Raw genomic sequence first — 19,257 nt, 5'->3', positions numbered from 1 at the left:
TCTTTAGTATTTGGCAGACACAACATCTTCGTCTGTATGTGGTGCTGAGGATCGAACCCGGGCCGCACGCATGCCAGACTAGCGCGCTACCGCTTGAGCCACATCCCCAGCCCTATTTTAGTTATTTAAAAGTGGTGCTGAGAATCAAACCCAGTGCCTCACACATACTAGGCAAGTGCTTACAATCCCAGCCCAGTTACAGTGATTTTTTTTTTTTTTTTTGTACCAGGGATGGAACTCAGGGGGCATTTGTCTAATGAGCCATATCCCCAGCCTTATTTTGTAATTTTATTTAGAGACAGGGTCTCACTGAGTTGCTTAGCAACTCACTTTTGCTGAGGCTGGCTTTGAACATGCAATCCTCCTGTCTCAGCCTCCTGAACTGCTGGGATTAGAGGTGTGCGCCATTGCACCCAGCAGTTAGTGATTTTGAACCCATAGTTCCAGGGCGTGTGGTTCTGAGTCCAAGCCCTTGATCCAGGAGAAGCAGCTGCAGAATAGCCACCTGAGAAGGTTGCAGTGTGGGCAGCCAGCACAGACTGCAGCCAGGCAGTTGGCCATGCCAGCGAGGCCTGAGGTGTGGGGAGCCAGACCAGGCAAACCAAGGTGCACATTGAACTTTGGCAGCCTGGCAGAGCTGGCTGGGGTGCCCACTTCACACCACCCTGCAGCCCTGAACCCCAGAGCATCCATGATCCTCCAGTCTCAACCTCCTGCTTCCCAACAAATGGTAGGAAAAAGGAAGTGGAGCGGATCTGAATGGATATTGCAGAACCAACAGAATTGGTTCTTTTCTAAACCCCAATTAGCATACATTTGAACTAATTGACTCATGTCCTATATGAACCCCTAGACTAGCACACTCAAGCAGCACCCCATCAGGTCCCCTCTCGCCCTCTGAGAGCTTCCCACATGAATAAATTCTGCGCTTTTTTACTCAGTCTGGATTTCAGGCTTTGGAATTTGCAAGACAAGATTCTAGAAAGAAGCTGTAAGTGAGCTTTTGGGGTCAGCTACAACACGGGAGGGCATAGCCTGCCATTAAAAGCAGCCACACTCCACACAATGGTAGTGGAGAATTGGGCTTTGCTGGCTGTGACCCTCAGAGCTGACGCTGGCAGGCAGCCCCTGCCTTGATTAGCTGCGTTTTGGGTGGCAGAGGCCTGTAGCTTATGCAGATCCCACCTGCTGATAGAAGCAGAGAAATTCCAGTTTCAGTGCCACTGGGGGTGAGTTCAGAATTCTCCTGGAAGTCATTCTTGGATGTTCATGTTAGAAGCCACTATTCTGGCTGGGTGGGGTGGCACACACACACCTGTAATCCCAGCGGCTTGGGAGGCTGAGGCAGAAGGACTGTGAGTTCAAAACTAACCTCAGCAAAAGCGAGGCGCCAAACAACTCAGTGAGACCCTGTCTTTAAATAAAATACAAAATAGGGCTGGGGATGTGGCTCAGTGGTCAATGTCCCTGAGTTCAATCTCTGGGACCCTTTTGTTTCCCAAAAAAGAGAAGCCACTATTCTGAACCTCTCAACATTTTTTTTTTTTTTTTTAAATATTGCTGTGTTGGGGATTGAACACATGGTTTCGTGAATGCCAGGCAAGTGGTCTACCATTGAGCTACCATCCCCAGCCCTTTAATTTTTTTTTCTTTTTTTTAACCTTGAGACAGGATCTCATTAAGTTGCCCAGGCTATCCTTAAACTTGTGTTCCTTCTACCTCAGCCTCCTGAGTATCTGAGATTATAGGGGCCTGGCCCCTTCCAACAATTTTAAAAGTATCAAATTCTCTATAATCTCTTCTTAGTTAAAATGCTCAGAGGGGTTTTCTACACTAAACCCTGACAAGTACCCACAGGTACCTGTGCAAACCAGGCATGCCTTTCTCCTGCATACCCGTGCATGGCCCAGCACCTATCATAGTTCTCCCTCTGCCAAAGAAAGCCTTGTCCTTCACATGGGCCAAACCAGCACCATGCGGGGCCTCTGAGCAGCCCACCCACATGCCAATTATTTGCTGGTTTGTGCTTCCATTTACCTTTGCCCCTCCCCTGTTCTGTCCTTTGTCCTGCACATGACATTTGCCAGACTGCCTGCTCCACTGGTTTCCTGTTGGGGTCAACCAAGGCAAAGCACTGGGGGGAGACTGGAAGGTGGGAGGAGGGCGTAGGCAGCCCCCTAAACAGCTTCACCTCCTAGCTAGGACCTGCTCCAGACAGGGATCTGCGCTGCAGCCCAGATCTTGGGCTCAGGTAAGCACCACCCCCTCTCTCTGACTAGCTCTTGGGGTAGAAGCAGCGTCCTGTAGGTGTCCACCTTCAGGTGACCTCCTTGTTTTTGTTTTTGTTTCTTTCTCCTGCTTTCAGCTCTTCCAATGCTCCCATGACAGGGCTCTCAAACTCAGTGCCCTCTCTCCTGGCCACCTGATGTGAGGGGTTTCCCTGACTGAGCTGTTCCTCCTACATCCAACAGCAGGGCTGAGGCCTTGAGCTTCCCACCTCCTGGCCACCGTCTGTCCCCACTGAAGCCTGCCTGGCCTGCCTGTCCAGGTTCAGCCTGCAGAAACATCTGGGCAGAATCCTCTGGGGTCCCCCTCCCCAGCTGGGGAGTGGGGGTGGGGAGGAGCCAGGGTGAATGGCAGCTTTCGCCAACACCTCACTCTTCTCTTCTCGACATGTTTACTCACAGGCTGTCTGGAAAGTGAGAATCCTCCCTAATGGATGTTTCACCCAATTAAATAATTAACTCAGAGTGTTGCTAAGCATCCTCAACTAAGTCTCCCAGTCCGGGAAGTTCCCTCCTGCCAGGCTCTGGCTGCTGCCAGCCAGGGCCAGGCCAATGCTGGGAGGCTGCTGGGAGCAGCCCCCAGTGGGAAGGCTTCCTTGGGTTTCTGCTCAGGATGAGGGCGATCAGTGCACTGGAGAAAGAAGGAGGGGAGGGGTGTTTAGACAATGGCTGCTGAGGAGAGGCTGAGAGTCACAGGAGAGGGCAGCAGAACCTTCTGGAGCCTTCTATTTGGCCCTTCAAGTTTTACCCCTCATCCCGTTCTTCTCATGCTCCACTGTAGAGTTCCTATTTCTTTTTTAAAAAATATTTTTTTTAGTTGTCAATGTACCTTTATTTTATTTATATGTGATGCTGAGAATCAAACCCAGTGCCGCACACATGCTAGGCAAGCGCTCTATCATTGAGCTACACCCCCTAATGTATGGGAAGGGGGCTAAATGGCTCTCCTCATTGGGCAGCCAAGTAAGGAACTTACAGCAGGAAGGCTAAATGCATTTGGTTCATTCAGGCCATGGAATACCACTCAGCCCTGGAGACAGAAGAGATACATTTACATGTGTGGAGGGGAAAAGATCACTAAGATATTTTATTTTATTTATTTATTTTTTATTGGTTGTTCAAAACATTACAAAGCGCTTGACATATCATATTTCATACATTAGATTCAAGTGGATTATGAACTCCCATTTTTACCCCAAATACAGATTGCAGAATCACATAGGTTACACATCCACATTTTTACAAAATGCCCTATTAGTAACTGTTGTATTCTGCTGCCTTTCCTATCCTCTACTATCCTCCCTCCCCTCCCCTCCCCTCCCATCTTCTCTCTCTACCCCATCTACTGTAATTCATTTCCCTCCTTGTTTATTTTCACCTTCCCCTCACAACCTCTTATATGTAATTTTGTATAACATTGAGGGTCTCCCTCCATTTCCATGCAATTTCCCTTTTCTCTCCCTTTCCCTCCCACCTCATGTCTCTGTTTAATGTTAATCTTTTCTTCCTGCTCTTCCTCAGACTAAGATATTTTAAAGTGGAAAAAAATGCACTACCTGTCTGTACAGCTTAATTTAAAATAAAAATGATGTGCATGTGTACATGTGTTTGTCTATCTTGGCAAAGAGGCCTGAAACTAGGCACTCCAAACCATTATTTTTTTTTTTTTAAGAGAGAGAGAGAGAATTTTAATATTTATTTTTTAGTTTTCGGCGGACACAACACCTTTGTTTGTATGTGGTGCTGAGGATCGAACTCGGGCCACACGCATGCCAGGCAAGTGTGCTACTGCTTGAGCCACTTCCCCAGCCCCACCATGAACCATTCTTGGGATGACCTCTGGGCTCTGGGAATGGAGAGGGGAGAAGGTGTGTATTCTTGTTTTATTCTCTATAGGCCTGAAATGCCTGGTTCTTTTAAGCACTTTTGTTTTTTCCAGCACCAGTATTGAATACAGGGATGCTCTATCACTGAGTTACATTCCCAGCTCTTGTTAAAAAAAATCTTTTTTTTTCAGACGAGTTCTCCATATATTGCCTAGACTGGCTTCAGACTTGGAATCCTCCTGCCTCAGCCTCCTGAGTAGCTATGATTACAGGCTATGCTACTGCACCTGGCTATAAACATTTTAATATCAATTTGATAATTAAAACAAATACATAGCATGGATGGTGGGAGGAGACCCTCATCATTGCACAAAATACATATATGAAGATGTGAATTTGGTGTCAACATACCTTATATACAATCAGAGATATGATAAATTGTGGTATAAAGGTGTATTAAGAATTGTAATGCAAAAAAATAATAATAGAGCTCTTGTATAATGGCATAATTTGGAGTGAACATACTTTATATACAGAGTTATGAAAAATGGGGTTGTGAATGGATAATTATGATTGTAATGCATCCCACTGTTGTTGTGTATGTAAAAAACACCTTTAATGTCAATTTCCTATTAAAATATTAATTTAGACTTTCAAAAAAATACATAGCAAGAAATACTGCAAAAGAGAAAGAAAGAATGGGATAGAGGAGGATGTGGGAGTTACAGTAACTTTAAGAAAATAGATTCCTGTGGCTCAAGCAGTAGCGCCCTCGCCAGGCATGTGTGCAGCCCTGGGTTCGATCCTCAGCACCACATACAAACAAAAGATGTTGTGTCCGCCGAAAACTAAAAAATAAATATTAAAATTCTCTCTCTCTCTCTTTTAAAAAAAAAGAAGAAGAAGAAGAAGAAAAGACAATAGATTCCTAACCTTAGGTTGTTAAGATTCTTGAATCAGCTGGGCATGGTGGCTCACACTGTAATCCCAGCAGCTGGGGAGGCTGAGGCAGGAGCATCACAAGTTCAAAGCCAGATTCAGCAACTTAGTGAGGCCCTAAGCATCCCAGCAAGATCATGTCTAAATAAAATATTTAAAAAGGGATGGGGATGTTGCTCAGTGGTTAAGCACCCTTGAATTCAATCCCCAGTACAAAAATAAATAAGTAAATCTTGAATCAGGCCAGGTGTGGTGGTACACTCCCAGTAACTTGGGAGGCGGAGGCAGGAGGATCACTAATTCAAAAATTCGGAGCCAGCTTCGGGGGAGGGATCACAAGTTCTAAGGTAATCTCAGCAAATTAGTGAACCCTGTCTCAAACAAAAAAATTTTTAAAAGGTCTCGGAATGTGTCTCAGTGGTTATGTGCCCTGAGTTCAATTCCCAGTTATGTATAAACAAACAAACAATACAGTTTGTGGGCTGGGGATGTAGATCCTTGGTAGTTCAGAGGGAGAGCACTTGCCTAGTATGCTGATGCTCTGTGTTCCATCCCCAGCATCTCACACACACACACACACACACACACACACACACACACACTCAACTAATTGTGACCTTCTAAGTAGATTTCATGAGCACCAACGGCATCCCAACAGTAGTCTAGAAAAACTTCCCAAACTGCTAGGGCTTCAGGTCTCCTGGAGAAGGTTGGACATCAAGCCCCCTGGGACCCATGGCCTCAGTAGAACTCTTTTGTCTTCGGTTTCAAGTCCCTGAAGACACAGAGAAATGTCCTTTACCATATGACCGCTGGGTGGCAGCTCTGGCTGCATTTACCATCAATGCAGATTCGGCCCAAAAGTTTACCTTTCCAACCACTTAGGAATCAAAACGGAACCGCTGCTTACCTCCTACCCCCACCTCAGGGGCCTCCTAAACTGAGAGGCATACAGGCAGCCCCCTAATAGAAAGAAAAAAAAAAAAAAGAGGAAGAACCCATCGCACTGCTTAAGAGGGGTCCGGACCTCCTCCCCCAACAGTCGGGAACTGCAAGCAAATCCTAGCCAAGCTCAAAACTCCAGTCCTCACCAGCTGTGTAGTCTTGGGCAAGTTCCTTAACTTCTATTTCCTATTTTATTTCTGTAATTTTTTTTTAAACCAGGGATTGAACCCAGGGGCACTCAACCACTGAGCCACATCCCCAGCTCCCTTTATTTTCTGTTTTGAGGAACAGTCTCACTAAATTGTTGAGGCTGGCCTCCAACCTGTGATTCTCCTGTCTCAGCCTCCGGAGTTGCTGGGATCACAGCCTCTGTCAAGGAGTTGTAAAGGTAAAATGGGTTAATAAATCCAGAGTCCAAGAAAAGAGTCGGCGGTTGGTACTCGCAAGCTGTTTTACACTGATTTCCCTCAGGATTCCTCCCACTGTGGAGGTTGGGTGGGCGGCGGGAAGTGCTTTGCAGGTCGATTAACTGCAGAAACTGCCTGGAAGTCCCGGGAGCGCATTTTCCACCCTCCCCCTTACCTGGAGGTGGAGTGTGGCGGCACCGATGGGGCCGATAAGCCACGACTCCAGGTCCAGGGTGAGCTCGCCCGGCAGCCTGGTCTCTGCCTAGGCATAACCCCACCCCTGCCGTACCCCTGGGCACCCCACTCAACCAGGCCTATCTCAGCCCTCACTGGCCCCCCAGGCCAGGCCCACCTCCCTCTGTCCCCTCGGGCGGAGTGGAACACTCATTCTGTAGACCCAGGAGAACAACCTAACATAATAACCTAACAGGCGGCCCCTGTCACTCCCCTTGCTCATGTCCACCAGGGCCACCTCCTCTTCTGTTTCTAAGCAGCTTCCAGGTGTTGGTGCTGGTTGCAAGGCCACACTTCTCCCCAGGGGTCCTCAGCCTCCCTTGTCCCACCGAAAAGCATCTTAACGCACTCTCCAAATGCTTTCCTAATTCTTTGTCCTCACACACCCAGAACCAGCCTGTTCCCATCATCTGGGCCTCCACTTCCTCATCTCCTCAATATTAGGGCATGATATTTTCTATTTAGAAACCTGAAAGTAGCTTTCAGAAATATTAAAAGGCCACTCCTGCAAAAGCGCCCCATTTCTTTTGGAATTGCCTTGATTGACACACAAGAGTGGGAACGGAAGGATTGAGAAGTAGCCCTGACATTTGAAAGTGCATACAGTCCTCCATTGTAGTGGCACAACCTGTATTCTCAGCCACTGGTAGAATGACCTCCAGTTCTTGTCCAACCTCAGCAATTTAGCAAGACCCCATCTTAAAAAATTAAAAAGGTCAGAGGAGTAGCTCAGTGGAAGAGCGCCCCTGGGTTCAATTCCCAATACAAAATAAAAAATGAATACAACAAAATTCACTCTTTTTTTTTTTTTTTTTGGTAAACAGTTTTATGAGTTTTGTTTTGTTTTTTAAGTGTACTGGAAGTTGAACTCAGGGGTGCTCTTCCACTGTGCTACATCTTCAGTCCATTTACTAATTTATTTTTGAGATACAGACTTGATAATTTGCTGAGGCTGGCCTCCAATTTGAGATTCTTCTGACTCAGCCTCCCTAGTCCTTAGGAATTCAGGCCTGCATCACCAAGCCCAGCTAGTTTTTTTTTTTTTAAAGAGTTTTGACAAATGCAAAGAACCTTGTAACCACCATTTAATTCAAGATCTAGGCTGAGCATGGTAATGCACACCTGCAATTCCAGCTACTCTGGAGGATGAGGCAGAATAGTAGAAGTTCCAAGCCAGCCTGAGCAACTTAGCCGGATACTGTTGCAAAATAAAATACAAAAAAGGCTAGGTTGCAGCTCAGTGATAGAGTTCCCCAGTATTACAAAATACAATAAATGTTAAACAAAAATAAAGATGCAGAACAGTTCCATCACCCCCAATTTCCTTCTACAGTCTCATTTCCCTCAACTTCTTTTCCACCCCAATCCCTGGCAACACTCAGCTGTTCTGCCCATGATGTCACCTAATGAAATGCTCCTAGGAGCAGTCTTTTGAGTCTGGCTTTTTACACTCCGCAACACGCATTTGAGACCATTCAAGTTGTTGTATGTATTGATCGTTTCTTCCTTTTTATTGCTGAGTAGTGTTCCATTGTATGATCGTACCACAGTTGCTTACCCATTATGGCTGACATTTGTTTGGATCATTTCCAGTTCTGGGCTACTATATATAAAGCGGCTACATGTACATTGGTGTACAGACTTTTTGTCAGAACAAAAGTTTTCATTTGTCTTGGCCAAATACCAGAGAGTGAGTTTGTTAGGTCATATAGTAAGTTAGAAAAAGAACCTTTCAGTTCCTAAGTGTGATGATTGGGTGTTCCTGCTGTTGTGTGAGATGTGCCTCCTTCTGAACCTTGTTATGATGCCAACACATTACCCATCTGACGTGGGGAAAAAAAAAAGAAATAAAGAAAATGAGCAAATCTCTTTCCCATTCTTCTAGCTCCCCAGGTAACTTCATTACCCTTTACTTTAATATTTTTTAAAAGATGGTATGCATGGAGGGGCAGGCACATTTTTTTTAACTGATCAACAACCTGCTCATTCTGTGTGACAAAACCCTAAACTTGATTCACCATTTGGCTGCCTTCCCTGGCTCTGTTTAAGGAGCTATCCTTGGGGGTCCTTGTGCCCCCTACTCCATGTTCATGCCTATACTGTTCCCCTTACCCCCTACTCTCTCCTCTCACTAATCAGTTACCCTTCCCAGACTGTTTCTCATAACCAACACCCTGGGGCTGGACTCCCCTCAACAATAAAGGTTAACTTTTACTGAGCATTCACTATAGGGCCAGGCACTGCAAGAATGACCAGTCAAACATAAACCTCACATAACCTTACAAGAAAGATTCTGTCAGCATTTGATAGTTAACATTCAGTAACACAGCTAATCAGCAGTGGACTCAGGATTTGGCCCCAAGCAGTTCAGAGCCTGAGCATGTGACCAGGTCACTGCACCTTCTTACCCACTGAGATGGTCTTATAATGGGTTGTCTGGCCTCCAGACCTTATGCAATCCAAACTCCGCTTGACTCATAGATTGATTTTCCCCAAGCAAGTCTCTATTTATGTCAAAACTCCAATCAGAAGTTTTCTGTGCTCCCCAAATAATGTCCTGCTGCTGACTTGCCTTCAGGGGCCTTCATACACTGAGCCCAACCTTCCCACCCGCCTCTCCTGTTCCTCTGGGGTGCCCTCCTCAATTTCATGTCTTCCTCTGGGCTTTTGCATTATTCTCCTGGAGTGTTGTCACTCCATACTTCAGCCAGCTTTGGTGAAGTGCCACTTCATGTTTCAGCTAAAGCCCTCTCCTCCACATCACCAAGAAAATTGTTGCCATAAAAGGAATTCCCTTGCCAGGTGTGGTGGCACACCCTCTAATCAGGTACCTGAGAGGCAGAGATAGGAGGATGGGGAATTGTGAGGCCAGCATGGGAAACTTATCAAGACCCTGTCTCAAAATAAAAAGGGGTTGGGGATGAGGCTCAGTGGTCAAGCAGGTGGCACTCGATTTCACCCACTAGGTTCAATCACTGTGTAAAATAAATAAATTCTTTAATTTTAACCTCAGAACTTTATCCCTCTTCCGTAACAAGAATCCTGTCCTCTGTGGCCCCACTTCAACCAGTATTGTTTTCTCATGGGTATCATTTTAGCAACTATGCTGGACTGAAACCAGTCTCAAGTTAAAATCAAACTGGATCTCATAATAATTTAATTGTAAAAACAATATTGTAGGGGCTGGGGATGTGGCTCAAGCGGTAGTGTGCTCACCTGGCATGCGTGCGGCCCGGGTTCGATCCTCAGCACCACATACAAAGATGTTGTGTCCGCCGTAAACTAAAAAATAAATATTAAAAAATTCTCTCTCTCTCTCTCTCTCTCTCTCTCTCTCTTAAAAAAAAAAAAAACAATATTGCACAGTCATCCAAACTGCATTTATTTATTTTTGTCTTTTGCTCACCCCACGTGTTCCCTTCGGAGGTGGAATGAGGTGAGACTCTTCTTTCTTGTCTTGGCTTTCCTACCCTAAACAAGTGTCCATTTCACAGTCTGTTGAGTGCCACATTTTACCCTGTATTTTTGTGCTTTTTCTTGGTGGTTTCACTGTTTAAAATAGCCTCCAAGTGTAGTGCTAAAGTGCTGTCTAGTGTTCCTAAGCACAAGGCTGTCATTGCCTTACAGAGAAAATAGATTTACATTGTTAAAAATTCTAAAGTTAAAAATGATATAAAGTAAAATCTTCCCTCACTTCCACTTTCCAGCTTCCCAGTTCTTTCATTACTAACATTATTACTATGATATCTTGTGTATCTTTTCAGAGATATTTTGTTGTGGTGGTATTAAAATATCCAAGAATTCTTTGATAATCCTCCCTTCAAGAGGTGGCACTCCATTCCACACGCTGAGTGTGGGCTGGACTTAGTGATTCACTCCTAACAAACGTGATCTAGCGGATGTAGTGGTGGGCAGGCTTCCCAGACCAGGACATGAAAAGCATTGCAGCTTTCTCTCTGCTTTGCTCTGGCTTGGATCACTCATTCTGGGGGATGCCAGTTGCCATGTTGCAAGGATGCTCAAGTAGCCCTCTGGAGAGAACTTTCTGGTGAGGAACTGAGGCCTCCTGCTAACAGCCATGTGAGTGTTCCATCTTGGCAGTGGATCCTCCAGCCTCCGTCAAGCCTTTGATGAGAGGTTGATCTTGACCGTAATCTCATAAGACATCTTGAGCCTGAACCACCCAGCTAAGCTGCTCCCAGATTTCTAACCTGAAGAAATTGTGAGATGATGCAGTCTGTTCTCATTCTTTGCAGTAGTCGTGTTCTGTATAGTTAGTTGGCTCTCACACTGAATTAGCAGATACTCAACGGAAGTTCCTAGAGGAAATATGGGGTAGGCTCCTGTGAGCCTTTGGTCAAATGATCAATATATTTTTGTTTCAAGACACTTTAACATATATTGTTGATTCCCTAGCATTGAATTCACTGCCAATACATTATAAATCACTGCTGAATGACTTAACCTAACACACAGACGGTAATGTGCCATATAGTGCCATTTCAGTTAATGATGGACTCCATGTGTAATAGTATTCCCATAAAATCACATCGCCTGGAGATGTTGTAGCCATCTTAGTTTGCGTAAGTATAGTCTATGATTTTCACACAATGACAAAATCGCCTAAGGACATATTTCCTCAGAGCGTATCTCTGTCGTTAAGCAACACATGACTATATTTTCTCTGCAAGGCAATGACAGCCTTCTTGTGCTTAGCAACACTAGACAGCACTTTAATGCTACTCCTGAAGGCCATTTTATTTTGTTTTTACTTTTTTACTTATTCTTTTGTTTATTTTGGTACTGGGGATTGAACCCAGGAGCACTTTACCACTGAGCCACATCCCCAGCCCTTTTATTTATTTTTTAAATTTTTGAAACAGGGTCTTGCTAAGTTGCTTAGGGCCTTGCTAAGTTGCTGAGGCTGGCCTTGATCTTTCCATCCTCCTTCCTCAGCCTCCTGAGCCCCTGGAATTACAGCACCACCACACCCAGCTCAGTCCACTTTTCTTAAAAGCAGTGGTCTGCCTTTTGTGTTTTATCTCTTTGGCAAGTGCACCTCCCAGACTCCTTGTAGCTAAGTCCAACAGACACTTCCCAGGTCCCTTATTCCTCAAGGACTTCACTGCTGTTGCCCCTTCTTCCTTCCTGAGCGGTCTGGACTTCCTGCCTGCCTGTCTGCTCCCAGGGGGCTCTTTGGCAGGCTCTTCCTTCCCTTTGCCCCACTTCAAAGGTGATAATCTTGAAGCTTCGCCCTCCTGGGTCCTTTCCTCTCCTTACTCCACACCCTCTCTCTGGAGAGCTCACTTGTCCCCTTGGCTTCAGGTACTGTTTGTATGTTGAGGGTGCCCAACAGATCCCATCCGCTCCTGTTGTCCCTCCTGGGAGCCAGTCTGTAGAGCAGCCATCTAATGGGCTTCTTGGCTGTCTGAAGGCACTCAGCTTGTCCTACACAGGACCATCAGCTCTTGCCTCTAGCCTCTCGGATCTGTTCTTCCCATTTCATCTCTCATGGGATCAGCTTGGGATAAATGCCTCCCTCATCCTCAGCCTCCACCCTGTGGAGTGGGTGGAGGAGCACTCAATAAATATTTATTTAACAATGCAGAGGTCGGCGGGGCGTGCGCCTCATGGAGCACTGGTGATTGTAAGGATGGCCAGGGGCTGGGAAAAGAGGAATTTCCAACTTCCTCGCTTCTCGAAGACCACCCAGGGGACCTCTTGCTGGTGGAGGCAAAGAGACTTTATTCTGTGGAGAGATTGAAGTCCTGTTCCAGTTACAATACCAGGAGTGTTACCACCAGAAGGAATCGTAGTTCTCTAAATTACCAGCAGAGGGCGCACTCAGTTCACCGCTGCTCCACTTATGGACGTGTGCGCGCGAGCGTGTGGGCGCGCGCGCTTGCTGCACAAAAGCTGAGAAAGCCGGGTTGGACTCGGGAATTAGGAGTTACGATGAGATTGGAACTGGTTGTGGTGGCGCACCTGTAATCCCAGCTATTGGGGCCTGAGACAAGAGGATCTCAAGTTTGAGGCCAGCGTGGGCAATTTAACGAGACCTTGACTCAAAAAATAGCAAGAGCTGGGGATACAGCTTACCTAGTCTCAGGCCCTTTTATGATGTATGGTCCAGAGAACAGAAAAACAACACGTAAAACCAAAGGGCTGTAGGGAAAACCGGGCCCTAAGCTTGGGAAGTTCACCCATACAGCAAAAACAAGCAAGATGTGTCATTGCACTGGAACTGAAGAAAATTTTGGTATTTGAGAGTGAGATTCTCTAGAACAGTTTTAGGGTGAAAGAGGAAGAGAAGAGGGTCTTAGAAAGTATGTCTTTGGGAGAGTAAGAATTGAAATGTCTTCTTGATTTCTATTTGGGGCCTAGATAACATATCTTTGGGTGGGACACTGTAGAGGTGTGTGTGTGTGTGTGTGTGTGTGTGTGTGTGTGTGTGTGTATGTGTGTGTTTGGCCCTGTCCAAGGGTGCTCCTCCACTGCTTAGCTATATACTCGCAGCCCTTCAATTTTGAGACAGGGTCTTGCTAAACTGCCAAGGCTGTCTTCTTCAGATCCTCCAGCCTCATGCTCCAGAGTCACTGGGATTACAGGCATGCACTGCAGTACTTGGTTCTGGAGTAATACAGAACCTGCTTTTATTAGACCTCAACTTTTATTAGAATTTATTAAACTTTAGCAAGCTGGTATGGGGTGGGGGAGTCCTTTAACATGATGGGGAAAAAAAAAAAAACAGAAGCCAATGGCATACTAAATGGCGGAATGTTGAAAGCATTCCCATAAAATTAATGACCACTTTCACTTGTATTATTCAACCAAATACTAAAAGTCCTATCAGGACAAGAAAACAGAAAGTAGACCAAATATTATTTCCAGTTATCAATACTGTATAACTAGAAAAGAGAAAACTCTCATAGATAACAAGAAGATTAAGTAGCCATATATACAATATCACCACAAAAAATCAACGGTTCTTCTATGTATCAATAATAAATTATTTAAGCCTGGTGTGGTGGCTCTAATCAAAAGCTGAGAAAGCAGGGTTGGACTCAGGAATTAGGAGTTATAATGTGATTGAAACTGGTTGCATGGTGCACGCCTGTAATGCCAGCAGCTTGGGAGGCTGAGGCAGGAGAATCATGAGTTCAAAGTCAGTTTCAGCAAAAACAAGGTGCTAAGCAACTCAGTGAGACCCTGTCTCTAAATAAAATACAACATCGGGCTGGGGATGTGGCTCAGTATTCAAGTGCCCCTGAGTTCAATTCCTAGTACCCCTCCCACCCCAAATAAAACAACAAAAAAAAAAAACGTGAAAAAAAAACCAAAAAAAAGGTTGGGCTGGGGATGTGGCTCAATGGTAGAATGATTGCTTAGCATGTTCAAGGCCCTGGGTTCCATCCTCAGCATCACAAACAAAACAAGACAAAAAAGGTCAAAAGATATAGTTGTTTTATTAACACTTGTTTACCTATAAATTCACCAATTTCTTTACTCACCATTTCTTGTTAAATCTCTGACTTTCCTCCCAAGATCATTTTCTGTCTACCTGAAGACAGTTTTTTTAGTATAGGTTTTTTGGTGCTAAACTTAGATTTTGTGTATCTAAATATGACCTTAACCCACCTTATTCTTCAAAGTTGTTTTTGTTGAATATATAATTCTAGCATGACAGTTATTTTCTCTTCATCCTTTGAATATATTATTCTATGACGATCTGTTTACTCTTGCTGTTGAAAAATCTTTCAGTTCAATAGTTCCTTGTAGATGATATGACTTTCCTCTCTGATTGCCTTTAAAAACAAAAACTAAAAAAGGCTTTTATTGACAGACACAGTGGTGTACACCTGTAATCACAGTGACCCGGGAAGCTGAAGCAGGAGGATCACAAGTTCAAGGGTAGCCTGGGCAATTTAGGGATACCCTGTTTCAAAAAATTGAAAAGGACTGGGGTTGGAGCTCAGTGGTAGAGCTCTGTTGGGTTTAATTCCCAGTACTCCCCAGAACAACACTAACACATTTTTATTTGTATTTATTTTTATTTATTTTTTAAACATTTTTTTAGTTGTAGATGAACACTATTTTTATGTGATGCTGAGGATCAAACCCAGGGCCTCACACGTGCACGGCGGGTACCCTAACACTGAGCCCCAGCCCCAGCCCTGTATTTATTTTTATTTTTTGTAGTACTGGGAACTGAACCCAGGGGCACTCTACCACTGAGCTACACTCCCAGCCCTTTTTTAATTTGAGACCAGGTCTCCCTAAATTAGCCAGGCTTACCCAGGCTAGCCTCAAACTTATGATCCTCCTGCCTCAGTCTTTGGAGCTGAGTCGCTGGGATTACAGGTGAGTGCCACCATGCTTGGCAACAGTAACAAATTTTATTATGGAGAAATTCAAATATACCCCAACGTAGAGGGAAGAGTATAATGAATTTCTACATTTCCAATAACTACCTTCAATTTGTTTCAGTATTTTATCAATAGTTTTCTCCCTCCCTTTCCCACCGCACTTTTTTTAAAAAAAATATTTTTATAGTAGATGGACACAATTGCTTTATTTTATTTTTATGTGGTGCTGAGGATCGAACTCAGTGCCTCACACGTGCTAGGCAAGTGCTCTACCACTGAGCTACAACTCCAGCCCCTCCACCCACAAGCACTTTTTTTGTTTTTTCTGGAGCATATTATAGAACAAATTTCAGATACTACGGATCAGGTATATCTCTTATAGATTAGGACCTTCTGCTTTAATTTAATTTTTAATTTTTATTTTATGCAGTACTGGGGACTGAAGCCAGGGCCTCATACATGCTAGGCTAGTGCTTCAACAACTAAGCTACATCCCTAGACCTTTTCATTTTGAGACAGGGTCTTGCTAAATTGCCTAGGTTGGCCTTGAATTTTGTGATCCTCCTGTTTTAGCTTCCAGAGTTGCTGAGATTACAGATGTACACCATTGTGCTTGGTTTAATTTTAACTGACTTTCCCTCCCTCCCTCCCTCCCTCCCTCCTTCCTTCCTTCCTTCCTTCCTTTCTTCTTTGGTACTGGGAATTGAACCCAGGGGTATTTAACCACTAAGCCACATCCCAAGTCCTTTTTAATTTTATTTTGAGACAAGATCTCACTAGTTGCTTAGGGCCTTGCTCAATAGTTGAGGCCGGCCTTGAATTTGCAATCCTCCTGCCTCAGCCTCTGGAGTCACTCGGATTACAGGGTACACCCCTGCATCTGGCTAACTTTAATTTCTTAGTATTATCCAATTTCTCATGCATGTACAAATTCCTCTGATTGTCCCAAAAATGGTCTTTTAAAATTTTGTTTAACTCAGCATATCAAGGCCACATGAGCAATTGGTCTTTTTTCTTGTCATCTATTACAATCCTACTTCATCCCCTTTAATATTATTTGTTGGTAAGAACCAGCCGTTTTCCTGCAGAATTTCCCTCAACCTGAACATGTCTGATTGCTTCCTCATGGTATTGTTCCTCTTACTCATCTGGAATTGAATTTCCCATATAAATTGGTAGTTCTATCTAGAGCCTTAATTAAAATTAGTTTTGTTTTGTTTTGTTTCCATTTTTGGATTTTGATTTCATTTCTTAGCAAAAACACATGCACTTCCTGCTGTGTCAGGTCAGGAGGTGCCTTTTGTTTGGTAATTGATGAGCTTTGATGCTGACCTCATCCATTACTTAATTGGGGGTTGCAAAATGGTAGTCTCCTTCTCACTGTGTCATTCCTTTTTCAATTACTAACTGGAATTTATCTATTAGAAATTTTTATTAACTGATGGACTGAAATATGGCTGACATCCTATCATGGTGACTGGTATGTGTGTATGTATGTGTGTGTATAAAATTATGGAATTTTTAATATTTTATGTGCTTCCATAGAATGCAACTATTATTATTTATGATTATTTTTGATGCTAAATTTATACCATTTTTAACCACTGTCCCTTCAAGTTGGCTTCTATGTGCTTTTAGTGTGACTCTAGTCATAGTTGACAACTTCCCTACTTTATGGCTCAGTAGGATCTCCCAGGTTCATCTTCTACATTGCTGCCCCAGAACTGGCCTCAGCTGTTCATCTAGGAAGCCCTGGTTGCTTTAAGTGAGAAACTGTGTTTAGAGAGCCAAAGTGATTCTGAGGGTACTTATTGCTACTGGATTGTCATTTCTTCAGAGGACAGAGCTGGAAAACATATTATATACAAAGAAAGAAAGGCATAGGTCTATATTATTGTTTCCAATTCTGCTTTAAGATTATAATTTCCTTGATTTTTTTTATTGTACTGGGGATGAATCTGAAGGTGCTTTACCATTGAGCTACATCCCTTTTCATTTTATTATTTTATTTTCATATAGGATCTTGCTAAATTGCTGAGGCTGGCCTCTAATTTGTGAGACTCCTGCTTCATCCTCCTTGGCAGGTGGGATTATGGATATGCACCACCACTTCGGACATACATTTATTTTTAATCACAAGGTGTCTTCACAGCTCTGTTCTTTAGGACTCTTATTGTCTTTCCAAAACTCTACAGGAGGATTTCTTTTTATATAACATGATATTATGTTGTATAACCTATATGTGTGGATTTATACATTTCATCAGTTCTAGAATGTTCTTTCTTAATATCATATTGCTTTTCCACATTCTTTCTATGATACCATACCCTTCTTGGATTTTAACTAGACAAACACTTGAACCCAGGGGTGTTTAACCACTGAGCTACATTTTTATTTTTCAACAGGGTATTGCTAATTGCTTAGAGCCTTGCTAAATTGCTGAGGCTGGCTTTGAACTTGTGATCCTCCTGCCTCAGCCTCACAAACTGCTGGGATTATATACTCTATAATTATTTTTTTTTAATATTTATTTTTTAGTTTTCAGTGGACACAACATCTTTATTTTATTTGTATGTGTTGCTAAGGATTCAATGCAGCGCCCCACGCATGCCAGGCGAGCGCGTTACCGCTTGAGCCACATCCCCAGCCCTATACTCTATAATTCTTAATCTGCTTACATTTTTCATCCCTTTATCTCTCTTTGCTATGTTTTAAGTCATTTATTCAATTCTCTCCTTAGTGGTATTCTTCAGCTGTATCTAATCAGTGGTTCAATGTACCAAGTAAAATATTTTTCATTGTGGTATTATTGATAAACAACTGGAGGAAAATTGAATTTTTTAACTAGGTGAATGTTTAAGTAAATTATTATATGTATATAAAATGGATATTATGAAGTCATCTACATGGAACCTTAAAAATAATGTACAATGTGGAGTTACATGGATTGTGTATTCATTTATAAAGATAGGAAAAATATGTCTGATTCATTCTATTGTCTTTCCTATTAGCATCTCCCTCCCTTCCCTTCATTTTCCTTGTTCAATCCAATGAACTTCTAATCTTCCCCTCCTTTGTTGTGGGTTAGCATCCACATATCAGAGAGAACATTCTGACTTTGGTTTTTTGAGACTGGCTTATTTCACTTAGCATGAGATTTCCCAGTTCCATCCATTTATCAGCATATGACATAATTTTATTCTTCTTTATGGCTGGGTAATATTCCATTGTGTATATATTCCACATTTTCTTTATTCATTCATCTGTTGTACAACACCTAGGTTGGTTCATCATATACAACCACAATAGTGGGATCCACTGGAACAAGTAATATGTATGTGTATATATCAAAATCCACTCTACTGACATGTATATCTGTCATGTATACCTAGAAATTTTAAAAAATTGAAAATGAAAGGAATTAGTGTATCAGTCATTTTTTAGCTACTGTAACAAGTTTTCTCAGATTATCAACTTCAAAAGAGAGAAAGTTTAAAAACTTTACAAAATTATCTTAAATAATTTCAGGTGGAAAAATCAAGATATCAATGACATATATACTTATTTTATATATTTAAAAAATAGTTATAGATGTACACAATACCTTTTTTCTATTTATTTATTTATTTTTTAATGTGGTGCTGAGGATCAAACCCACTGCCTCACACGTGTTAGGCAAGCACTCTACCATTGAGCCACAACCCCAGCCTAGATATACACATTTCAACTCAATTATATACAGTTGTCCTCTATGATTGTTGGATTCAGCATCTGCAGGTTCAACCAATGAGGGATCAAAAGTATTAGGAAAAAAAAAAATTCTATCTGATTGGGAGAAGCAACACATGCCTGTAATCCCAGGCACTCAGGAAGCTGAAGAAGGAGGATTGCAAATTTGAGGTAAGACTGGGCAATTTATCAAGACCCTGTCTAAAAATACAAAATAAAAAGGGCTGGGGATGTAGCTCAGTGGTAGAGTGCCCTTGGGTTCAATCCCCAGTACAGAAAAAAAAAATTTGTTTTTGCATCTGAACTAAACATGTGCAATTTTTTTCTTTCATTCTCCTAACAAAACAGCATAATATTTGTATTTTATTAAGTATTTTAAGTAATCTAGAAATGATTTAAACTATGCAGGAAGATATGAGTGAGTTATATACAAATACTATGCCATTTTATATAAGGGACATGAGCATCCTGGAATTTCGTTATCTGTGGAGGTTCTAGTACTAATCCCAACACCTACCTAAGGCTG

The 19,257-nt window shown here is 42.9% G+C and overlaps 1 protein-coding gene and 1 non-coding gene across 2 annotated transcripts in view; one reads left to right on the top strand and one right to left on the bottom strand.

Annotated features, from left to right (window-relative positions):
- Positions 1–19,257, bottom strand: part of Noto (notochord homeobox) — an 85,367-nt gene that overhangs the window by 39,245 nt on the left and 26,865 nt on the right. The window lies entirely within an intron of this gene.
- Positions 8,363–8,465, top strand: LOC143380840 (small nucleolar RNA U13). Its single transcript, XR_013088715.1, has one exon. It is a non-coding gene; the product is annotated as a small nucleolar RNA U13 (small nucleolar RNA).

Source organism: Callospermophilus lateralis, chromosome 14, assembly GCF_048772815.1.
Source record: "Callospermophilus lateralis isolate mCalLat2 chromosome 14, mCalLat2.hap1, whole genome shotgun sequence".
NCBI lineage: Eukaryota > Metazoa > Chordata > Mammalia > Rodentia > Sciuridae > Callospermophilus > Callospermophilus lateralis.
The sequence above is the reverse complement of the archived record's forward strand: the minus strand, read 5'-3'. Positions and strand labels throughout refer to the sequence as shown.